At 41.2% G+C, this 12,370-nt stretch overlaps 1 protein-coding gene across 1 annotated transcript in view; it reads left to right on the forward strand.

Moving 5' to 3' along the window:
* The window catches only part of RAB11FIP4 (RAB11 family interacting protein 4), a 1,159,525-nt gene that overhangs the window by 100,223 nt on the left and 1,046,932 nt on the right, over nucleotides 1-12,370 (forward strand). The gene's annotated exons all lie outside the window — the stretch shown is intronic.

The following is a 12,370-nucleotide window of genomic DNA, read 5'->3' on the forward strand; positions in this document are numbered from 1 at the left end:
TTGATCACTAGGAAATGTTGCAAAGAACACACAATATAAATGGTTAAACCCGTAGGGAATAGAAAAAAACAAGAGTCTCAGTGTTTACTGTTAAATATTAAGAAAGTGGGAACCCATACTTTGTCTCCAAGTTCAGGGTTAGGATTTGTTGGTGCTTTGAAATCTAGACTTTGCATGACACAAAGGTGTTAGCGGCATGGGTCAATTCCTCTATTTTCTAGTAGAACAGATCTTGAAATTGGGGTTTCGAGGTCCCCACATAGATGAGCAATGCAAAGCTTAGCACATGTAGGGACTTTGCTTACCAGGAAAGTCACCACTCCACCACTTAGTTCAACTGCACTGATAGTTAGGTGGTTCTTGGCCTGCCCTTTTCTGGTTTCTGGTGATAGACAGTGATTCTAGATGCTCAATGTCTGTGTCTCTGAATTACATGAGCTGGCTTGGAACTTCCAGGTCTGGAGGCTGCCAGGCTTTGCACTAGCTTTATGAAAGTAGCAGCACCCAGCTAAATGTTCCTGGAAACACCACAGTTATGTCCTTGTACATATGAGCCAATGTAGGTCTTTAAAGTGTTGGAGTCAGGCTATAGAAAGTATCTTTAGTCCTTTGCAGTTGTACAGTTGCAATTTGCCAGTGCATCCTAAAAGCCTTAATATCCAACCAGTCAATTTAGAGCATTTTCACTTCTCAGAAGTGATGCTAATAGAGCAGGCCCTGAATTTGCACCAAAACGCACTGAGACGTGATATCAGGTAGATACTTTCTCCATTGTTCTGTTGTGGTAGGAAACCTTGTCTATTCCTTTGAGGCATGCCCTGCAAGCAAAGAAGCAAAAGGGAAGAAGAGGATGTGGAAGAAGGACCTTCCCTAATTTTTCTATGTGGCAACATCCATTTTCTGTTTTACTGTTACTGTTCATGCTAGGAGTAACCCTAACAAATTGTATACTGAAGAATAGCGCAATCAGAATTATGTCTGCAGTCTTTCTGATGTTTGCGATTTTGTCAATTTTTGTGAGCATTCTCATTCATTGGAGACAATCACAATGGATGCATAGATGCCTGCGGTCAGTGACCTCAGTTTAAAACAAGTAGGACAGTAGGCTTCATCTACAGGGCAGCACTTTACCTATCTTACTGTTACCTACAGTAATTAAGCAAATGCTGCTTCTAGTCCGGGCGTGGCGAATAGGCTTTAGAGGTTTCCTCGTCAAGACTACAGGTTGTGAAGACCCGTTTAGGGTCTCCCCTGTCTTATGGTATTCAAAGGGTGTCTCTAGGGTTCATTAGATTTGCAGTTTATCTGTCGTTTGTAATTAATAATCCTTTAAACTTTACCTAAAGAAATAGAAGTGGAAAACCTCAGGAACAATGCAACAGCGGCCCCTCCTATAGGGCTGAGAAGCTGATCTCCCCTGCTGCCAGCGCCGGAAAAGGTGAAAAATAAAATGTTAATTAAAGAATTGATGACCATTTTCTTTTTCCCTTTCCCCAGCCCGAGCCGTGTTTGGGGGCCGGCCCACAGCTGCTGACTGGCAGCAGGGGAGTGGTGCTCACTCTGCCAGTTTACACTGCGCATGTCACTTTGGCTGGCTGTCTTGCGACGGCCAGCCTGACATGCACAGTGTAAGCCTCTCTACGCAGCTGTCTAAGTCAGCTAGGTGGAGAGCATGCAGAGGCCCCTGGAGCATACAGGAGTGTCGAGGCAGCCCACTCCAGCCTATCCTGGTGCTGCTCTTATGCTGCTAACATCATCAGCATCATGAAAGCAGTGTTCAAAGTAGTGTGGAGAACTGGTTCAGCCTTCAGATCAGCGGGGAGGGACAGAAGCTGAAGGACAGGAGGCGAGCTAGCGCATGCAGTGGATGAGTGCATTTACATTTTTGTTATTCTTAACCCTCTGATGCCTTCAGCCTTAATGCCAGAGGTCTCTGTCGTGGTTCGTTATAAACTCTGTTTATAATGAGCCATGACAGACAGCTTTTGCATTGACTAGGCATTGCTGGTCAGTGGTTGCTTCACCCATTATTTAGGGTGCCTGCCGCTACTGGAACAATGTAAACAATTGAGGTGCACAGTCAGTTGGGGACATGAGGCCTGATGTACTAAGATTCCTATGAAAAAACTGTACATTGCATCAAATAAGGATGTGCAATTTGTTATTTCTTATTATGAATCTATTAAAATGGATTCTGTAGAAGTGCAAAAAGACATCTACTGAAAGCATTTGTATTTTGTGAACCAACTTATGCATTAACCGGATGGTTCACAAAATACTGATTCATAGTGAGTCACAATTCAAATTATCTTATTAAAATGCATGATGTAGGTCGCAAATTGAGATTCTCAACGTTTGGTTAAAGTCCTGAACCACATCAATCCCTCTCCCAGCTTCTTAATAGGACTGGAAGCACAGCCTGATAAGAAGCTGGGATAATGCTGAGGATCCTGCCTCTACTGCTGTGTCTGGCTTTTCATGGGCCTCAGGGATGCACTGCTGTGTGCCTTGACTGTCACATTTTAGCAGATATACTGTGCTGCCACAGGCATGCGCAATATGCCTGCTAAATAAAATAGATTGCGCCTGTGTAAGTGGATAATAGTTAAACTACGCTCCTCAGACATGTGCAATCCAGATATCCAGCTACAGAATGTTGTATTTTGAAACAACACTCAATAGTTGAATCATGCCTCAGCCCCCTCAGCTGGAGACAAGACAGAAAGTTCTTACCTGCACACTGGCAGTGTTTATGAAAACACAAATCTTGTGTTTTCATGAACACTGCTAAATTGAAAAATGCACAGAGGCCTCATATGAGGCAGAGGGGCTGCACCCTGTAGCCCCTGATAAGGAGTCACTGCTGGAACTCACCACCAACTTTTATTTGGTGATAAAATATTAATGTTTTGGGGTCGCATTTTGGTTGCAAAACATTTATACATCAGCTAAACAAACGGTATTTGGAAGGGATGAGCTTTATACGCCCCTTCCTAATGCCAATTCTGTATTTATTCCAAATCCAAATTGAGCTTCGGTAACATGTGACTGAATCACAATTTGGGCGTTGTGCATTTAAAAAGCCATATCGGGGTCGCAAAAGCTCAAATTTAACCTTTGCCACCGTGAAATCACTTGGTACATCAGGCCCTTTGTGCTGCTAACTGGCAACAATGAAAGTATGTTATATGGTGCAGAATGGGCAAGCATAAAGCACTGCCAAATTTACTGCCGACAAACTAAACAACCATGTATCAAAGCCACACAACTGTTTGTGTAACACAGTCAATGGTGCCAATTTTCCTAGGAAGGGTGGGTACACCACAGTAAAAACACTGCTAAATATAAAGACATGCACTTGATCACTAGAGATGCTCTGTACTTAAAAGGTAATGCTCAGCATTGAGATCATTGGCAAAGCAACAAAATAAACTGTTCTGAAACAGTCCAAAGAGGAAACCTCAGAGAACGAATATTTTGGAAACTGGAATTTTTTTTATACATTCACCACCATTTGAAACAGATAACATAAAGTGTTTTACAAAAATTGTACATCGATTTAACACGTCACACAGCATATAAAAATGAAGTGGAATCGATATTCAAAACTCACAAACAATTATTCATATAACAAAAATGGCTAACAATGAAAAACACCTAAAGAAACTAATATTCCCTCAGAAATATGGAGTTAGATATGAGAAACACAGAATCAACACCTACACAGCAATTAAGAGGAACATTGTTCCTCCTAATATGAAACCGAATCTTTAACCTCTTCCAAAAGCATTAGATCGCAATTCACTTTAATTTCTTAAATTGGTTGTTGCTCATTCCATTTACAATCAGTCTCAGTAACATTACCAAGATGCAAAACTAGTCTCAACATTGACTTCAATACCCCAGTCTGGGTACTATATCCATGATCTCCCTCTCCTCTGCTAGAACCCCCTCAGCTTTCACGCACTTCCTAGTTTAGATGTCAGGATTCACAAGAGGATGAAGAATCTAGTAGACAAGAGACGAGGATATTCATAGGACTCTCTAACGAGACTCTCATGGCCAGTCCCGGCACCAGACCCTTTAGACAAGCTTCGTGTAAAGGTCAGGACGGCTGTCCCTGTGGTTCCTTCAAAATGCTTCTTCTGTTTTTTTCCCTTCGTCAAGTTTGTACTGGGAATTAATGTCCATAAAAGGGACATACCAATATGTCATGTATAAGTACCTTTGAATCAAAACCTACCTGTTCCTGTCTACCTTTTACAGTACTTTGATGTGAGGTAAATCTAGTAAGACTTAATGTGCATTCTGGAAGTCTCTCAGGCCAGATCCTGACCACACAGGATTTCTTCTCCTACAACAAAATCGGCTCTGTCACAAAATAATAGAATGGTAACACCTCCTCTAGATGGCCATAACACAGATCTTGACTTCTAGATTCAACCTCCTTTTAGCTCTCCATTGCGTGCCTTCCATTAGGTCCCTCGCTGTCATGGTAGGCAATGTAAAACATATACAGACCACACAATCCAAGGCCGTAGACCTTTACCTAGCTCCTTGGCTAGGTATATAGCACTTTCTTAAACAGTATATATCATGTAAACCTTAAAGTTCCAGACACCAGAGATAAACACAGTCTCACATCTTACAGGTCTCGCACAAAAGTGGCAGTAATGTCATAAGCAAACTTTATCAACACATGAGTAATGAAATAACAACCACAGCAGCAAGTGCACGCTGGTTAAAAGTAAATAGCATAAGCAATAGGTCTCCTTGACATCAGAATGAAGTGTCCCCTATATTTCAGTTGCCTGAAATACATTTTAATGAGGCAGTCATTCTGATCCAAAATACAAGTTTTGTCTCACAGACACAATAATTATCCAAAAACATTCATCATTTTTTCAAATCACCCACTGTTTTCGCCTCAAAATAACCAATTGCATATTAATAATTAAAAGTTTGGTACCCAAACATCAGCTTGTCATTTTCAACAAATGTTCACACATATATGTGTCCACCTGACTAGATCTTAATTCACAATCACGTCAGCCATGGTTACTATCATGATAAGGATGCCAACAATATGCCAGGGTATCCATCATTACAGCACAGTATCTTTATGGTAGGAGTGCCTACAGCAGTGGAAAAAATACCCACAATTCATCAAAGGTGGCGACCACGATGCCAGATCCTCCAAAATGCAAGGAATTGGGTACCATTGTGCGAGTGGAGGCCACAATCTGTCGCGAGTAGCCACCAATAATTAGACCAGGGATGACCAACAGTATGTCAAGGGTATGATTAGCATAAATAAGCTTCAGATGCTCACAGTATGGCGTTAAGCTCATGATTATGCCATGGTCACTTCTATACCAACAATTGACACTCTTCTGTGAGGGATGGCTAACAATGTGCCAAGAAAGCCCAGAATACGCCTAGATTTTGGCTTCACTATCAAAGGACCACCATTATTGGCAAAATAGGGGTCCAACAAATATTATTTGCATCTGTTAGAGATAATTTCAATATAGAACATAACCCCAACAGACCATAAATGAAAGTATGGGGTGTAGTACCACCCTGACGTTATTTCATGAAATTAGCCCAACAAACAGAAACCAGCCTACAGGGAGAAACCATATGTTCCCATTGTGCACCAGGGATGCGCCAGCATAGTGAGATGGAGAGATCATTGGACCAACTGCCTGAGCTCAGTGACAGATGGATATTATTTGGTGTTTCTAACTACAGCAAGTTGGATTCCAATGTAAATAATAACAACTCTGCTTAATCATAGTAGAATTTGGCATCACTTCCTGCCCGTAATCTGTTGTTGGCAGAAAGACAAAGAGCAATTTATTAGATAATATTGTCTATTTTCTCAAGAACAGCCACCCTCCCGTATCCATGTCCAATCAATCCAAACACATTTTCCTTTTATTCTGTGCCAGTAATGTTCCTTATTATGAAATGCTCTATGTAGTTTGTACAAAATTAGGATTGGATGTGAAATACATTTAAACAAAAGAATAAATACTGTTAATCACATATTGATTTAGAATCGCCAATCTATTTCTTCTAATGCTGGTGGCTAAAAGCATTTCTAAGAGGTCCCTATTAACTGATGGGGCTGGTAACAGCAGGCACCTCTGTGGTTCAGGGGACATAAAAGGAGCATGTTAAATTAAACGTCAACTACACCAGTAAATGCAAATTGTAAATAGTCATACATGTGAAGGAAGGGAGAAATCTGAGGATGAGTTTAAGTGGAGTTCTGTTTGTGTAGCTACTCTTGCAGTAGTGCAATTGACGACCAAAGCATAACATGCTCAATGAATCTAGTACAAGCCAGTGTTATTTTCACAAATAATCGCAACACTCAAATATGACTTGTAATAAGCGTCTTAGGAATTGCAATGCTGTCATGACGTGTCTTGAAGTCGGGCACGCATGTCGCTGTAATTCATAAAAGATACCTCGTTTAGAGTACACTTGAACGGCCCTCAGGTGGTTTTCAGCTAATAAATGAACTTAAATCTAGCATTTCATAGTGCATGATGTTTATGTCTATATCTAATTTATTATGAAAATGCACAATAGGAATTTATGAAAAGCTGTGTGTTAGCAAAAAATAAGACTTTGCTTATGAAACAAAATTATGACAAAATATTTATAGAGATCATCCTGTGAAGATAAAAAACTGTTCTTTATACGCAATCTGAATCACTAACAATCACAAACAACGACCATTCTAAAATGACGCTTTGTTTGATTATTTGTGTTTTCCTTTTTAGACCTATTGTGACATCATTCACCGGATGGCCCCCTGAACTCAAAATTCCACCAAAAAACACATTTATTTGATGGATAAACCACAGCAGTTTTTAAGACCCTGTGGAGAAGAAAAGGAGGGTCTGAATACTCACACACGCTTTAGTCCTGTCTAGAAACTCACAATCACACCCCACTATGGAAAGGACCCCATTCAGAACTGCAGCAAATATCCACTTACTGCCCTGCATCCCAAACAGAATCAAAGTTCATCCCATTAGCCTGTAGACATCCTGTTGTGCCAGATCGCCCTCTCCTTAGACCCTTAACAAATGTTTAGCTTCCTTTTGTCCTTGGTAGTCTGCAATCAGGATTTCAACTGAGGCACAGCAATGAGACAGCCTCCAGATGATATCCACTACATCCTAGACAAGGAGGATCCTACCTTCACATACTCCTTGACAAGTCAGCAGCCTTTGACGAAGTAAATCACAACTCTCTTCTAAACGTCCTCAAATACAACATGGGCATCAGTGGAATGGTAATTAAATGAGTTTCCTCTTTCCTTGACCACCAGACACAAATACCACCACCTTTTGGATAAGGCCTCTATAAAAACAAGTTGTTCCCAAGGATTTATTGCTATCTCTCATGCTTGTTAACATTTACCGCGAGCCACTAGCTCATAATTTCAGCTTTTATAATATCAGTTATCACTTCTTTGCAGATGATTTTCATCTCTACATATAAATCTCCTCCTTCAAAGACATGAGAACTATATTGGATACTCTGAATATGATCCAATCATGGGCTGCGGTACATAACCCGCAACTCAATCCAACAAAAGCAGAATTACTCCTCACGTCTCTCAACCCTTCAACATGCACTTAGCTGAACCCCTCTAAACACAACTCCCATCATAGTGGAGTCAGCAAAGAGATTGGGATTCTACTTTGACAAGCTTTTGAGCCTTCAAGAGCACATCATCTACACTTCCAAATGTGCACAGTTCTAGCTCAAACTACTACTAGGAATCAAACTGTAGATTCTGGAACAGGATTTCCAACAAGTTACACAAGCCTTCACCCTAGATCATGGCAACTCTATTCTTGTAGGAGTGCCTAAAACGCAAATGAAACCAATCAAAGCAACCCTACATGAGGCTTCCAGGATGGTCTTGGGCACCAAGAAAGATGATCCTACTCTTTCTACACTGTCTTACCCCAGAGGCTAGACCCAGGTTCAAATTATACTGCATCATCTGCAGAGCAGAAAACTCTGCTTCACATGGGGTCAGAGGCACTTGAAAGATCACGCTTGAACAGTTTTTAGCCTATTTAAAAGAATGCTGAAGTAACTATGTTTTTAAAGTTACTTTCATTACTGTAACTGATATTGGTCTTTGTAGCTTAGGAAGGTAATGGAGAAATATAAACAGTCACAGTCCCCTCAACCAATGTTCCATTTTTTGCCTTACCAGTCCTCTTTGCAGATAACCTTGAGTTGCTTGCATTTTTGCCCCCTTTACTTTTAACCTTTAATCTAAGACTAACTTTGCTTTCATTAAAACTTGATCTTTTAGTTTTTTTGTTAGACTAGGGAATTGAGTTTTAACACGCTAATCATTCTTTTGACAACAAAGTCAGAGAAAGAGATACGCACATCTCGGCTGTCTGTTTTTTGAACTCTTTAGGCCACACCTGCAAGTAAAGGAGAGGCGGGGCCAGAACCAAGTAAATTATTCTGTTTAGGATTTTCAGAAATACTTTTTCTCTACCTCCTGTTCAAAGCTCAGTTGGGTGTCTGAGAGGACTCTGTTTTCCTCAGCACGTATCCTAATGTGGGAGTTATAATTGTTAATGTTAGGTGTTCGGTCGCACTCCTTGTTAAACTCGTAAATCAGAATATAGTCCTCTTAACGTACTTTGGGTGCTATGGGATCTTGTCCCCTGATCAAAGGGATGTAACGTATGAAAAAAAAAACGAGGTTCCTTCACCAGTGGAAGGTGTATCCCAATCAGCACTCCTCTGAAACCAACTCTAGTGAACACAGAACGCGGGACGGTAATGGCCGAGAGGCGGGTTTAACCAGGGAGTATCCCCTGAGGAAGGGCGGTGCCCGAAATGCATTGGGATTTAACCCTGTGACCCGAGTACGATGTTATCAACATTGATAAGCAAAAACTGTGCAAAATGACAATATTCGCCGAGTCAATAATTGAATTTACTACTGTGAGATTAAAAACAGTCGTAATTGAACATACACACTTGATTACGTGTTATTAGAGTTATAATTGTTACTCATTGGCTGAGCTTAAGAAGAAATGTAATAAAATGTGAGTAATGGTGATTTTAATCGATACTGACTTAGCTGCAAATGAAACATTTCCACAAAACCGTCCTGAATCTTATTGCAATTATCTTTCCTGCCTTAGGTGCTGCATGGAGCCATTTGTGTGAGTTGACTTATATTACTGATAGGCGCCCTTGTTTTCTGCTGCTCATCACTAGAGCAGGGGCGGGCGCATATTAGCATGTGCAGCCATTGGTAACATCCAAGTGCCCTTTAAGGACCAGAAGGATCTTTGTGTGGTACTTTACTTCATGTCATGCTTTTAACCTTTTTGAGGACTTCACCCGGTGCTATGTTGGCCCTCTTAAGCAGGCTTCTCTCATGTACTTTCTTTTTTAACTATGTGTAGGGTCACGGGTGCCGCTTGCCTCAGCGCTGGCTAATGGCAAAGTAATTGATTACAGAGGCAGAGATTTTATAGGCAGTTTGCTGACCAGTGCAACACTGGAGAGCGATATCGGACAGTGGAGAGGTACCGTAGTGTGCTCTTTTCAGGGGCGTAGCTTCCACTGGTGCAGCAGGTGCAGTGCCACTGGGACCCAGAGGCACTGAACCATCATTAGTGCTGTATTTCACAGTTCAAACAGCAGCCAAGGCACATTTCCTTCATTGCACTAGGGCCCATGACACACTGGCTACTGCACTGCTCTTGTTGCAGGCCTGGTGAAGCGGACAGGCTTGAGGTTTCTGCTCCAACAATATTGCATCTTTTCTACGTCTTATGGTTCTGTGGAGCAGTGCTTTGTGTGAGCCAGTGCTTGCAGTTGTGGCGTACCGGCACTAATTTTTCCTCATCAGACTTTTATCCAGAACAAAAGAGAGAAAAACACAAAAGGGGGATTGACAGAGGAAGAGAAAGAAAGAAAACCAGTGACAAAGAGAGGAAGCAGGAATAAAAATTAACTTGTGGGAGTGAATTTGAGCAGCACGGAGTGTCTGGTGGATTCAAAAGTTATGCAGGCGAATCATGATACACAGCCTTGATTTTCGGCACCCCAACATTTGCTAGTGCCGATGGCAGCTTCTGATCAAAACAAAAATAGAGCGCACATTGAAAGAGGAAGTAACAAGGAAAACTGAAGATATTTTCACACTTTATGCCTCTCATGAAGCATTTTGGTGCAACCCAGGTTTACTAGTTTTGTACATCTGGCTTGCATCAAAATGCATGGGTGAATGCACGGGAGCAGCTAGCATTGTGCTGTGGCTGCGCCAAAAAATGGCGCAGCCAAAAAGCAAAACGGTAGTAAATCCGGGCCCTAATGCTTTACTGTGAATAACTGCACTTTGTTACAGTCCACCAGATGTTAGATTGGATTAGGTAGCTGTAAATATGATTTCTTTTTAGAATGACGGTGACATGGTGTTCTGAATCCAGTGTGCACTGCATTATGAATCATGCACACTTAATGCTTCTGCACCAATCATTTTAAAATTGTTAGAGTGTAGATAGTTAAAAGAGCCATGCTTTGGCATACCGGGCTCAATTCACGATAAAAGTAGTAAATCTGAACCAATGGGTTCAGATTTACTAGTTTTTGAAGTTCACAAATAATCCCACAATTACTCCTGTAAAAAGCCCTACCTGGGTCAGGATTCCAGGCGTACACCTGTGAATGTCATGTGACTACTATCAAGGGCTTCTATTTCTCCCATTCAAAGTTTGCCATAATAGAGGAGAACTTCAAAAAGTTGTAAATCTGAACCCCTTAAGTAGATATAAATCTTTTTTTTCTCCTTGCTTTTCCTCATCAGACATCTATCGAGACCAAGAGAGGGAAAAACACACAATGCGGAAAGGAGGAGAAAGACAGAGAAACCGTCACAAATGAAGAAAGCAAGAACCCGAAAGGGTGAGCTAAAGGGTCAGGAAGTGACGCACAGTAAATAAAGAGGAATGGGGTGGACTCATGCCTATGCAGCCTTGGTATTCAGTGCATCGACATCTAATAGCAGCAGCCACATGCTTCTAAGAAGAGCTTTGGGCACTGGCAGCCATTATTTTACAAATTAAGCACTACCGCCTTTGACTGGGATTAACAAGTGTGCTCTTCTCCGCACCATTGGTGGAGTAATCATGTTCATTAATGTATTTACACCTGCCAGAAATCCCTTCCTGGTTTCCAGGCATGCACAAAAAAGGTTCATTTGGTCATAAACTTTCCTCTACCCTCGAATTTACTTTTGTGAATCGGAGCTTCGATTTATTACTTATATTCCTAACTACAACGCTTTTTGTACTAAATAGAAATGAAAAATGTCGGAAATGGGGGAGAGAGTGCATAGTGAAATGCGATTTAAATTCAGACCACAGCACTAGAAAGGAAAACACATCACTCTTTCACCATTTGCGGCTGCAAGAATGAGCACCGCCCACATCATTGATGTAAGCAGCCCCAATGACTGCAGCACCCGCTAAAGGCCTTTAAAATAGGACCACACTTTCAGGTGAACTCTGTGCTCAGAAAGGAGCTGTGCTTGAGCAGCCCTATAGGATGCTGCAGAGAGGAATCTATGCAGTCTGTGCAGATTCGAAGGTGGGAGAAGGATGTACCCTGGGCAGGGTTGAGTGTTAAGGAAAGGTGTCTTCAGTTGATGAACAGCACTGCAAATCCAAGAAGACAGTGACCTGCATTCATCCGTCTTCGAGATGTGCTGTTCCGCCTGCTCAGCACCTTGTTTCTGAGGTATGCATGAACAAAACATGCAAATAAAATACTGTTAATTAATCAATGAATGCAGAACGGATCGGATCAATTAATTAGAGTTCAATGTTGCCATTGGGTCATTTTTGTATAATCAAAGAGTGCCAGATGTTCAATTCAATTCAATTAAAAAAGACCATAAAAGTGCATGTGCATGACAAGAACATATTATAGAAATGCTCCATGTGCGTACATGCTAAAAACAGATATGTGTCATATTACAACTGGTAAAAACAGGCATGAAGCCATAAAATAATAAAAATAGGTTAAAAAGAACCAAATCCAGTTAGGACATTGGAAGGTTATCATCTAGAACCTATGGATTGGTCTTCAAAATTCCTGTACGTACACACCACATAGAAAAAGAAAATCCCAACACTGCAAATACGATGGGCAAATGCGTGGTGCATTTCAATCGTCTAAAAGCCTCTGCGCACCGCTGGGTTCCCAAGTTTCTACAAAGCTGAATCAGCCCACGATGCCTAACCTTCCTGTCACCTGGACAAAAAAAAATAATACATGATATTCTGACTCTTCT

This window comes from Triturus cristatus, chromosome 7 (genome assembly GCF_964204655.1).
Source record: "Triturus cristatus chromosome 7, aTriCri1.1, whole genome shotgun sequence".
Taxonomy (NCBI): domain Eukaryota; kingdom Metazoa; phylum Chordata; class Amphibia; order Caudata; family Salamandridae; genus Triturus; species Triturus cristatus.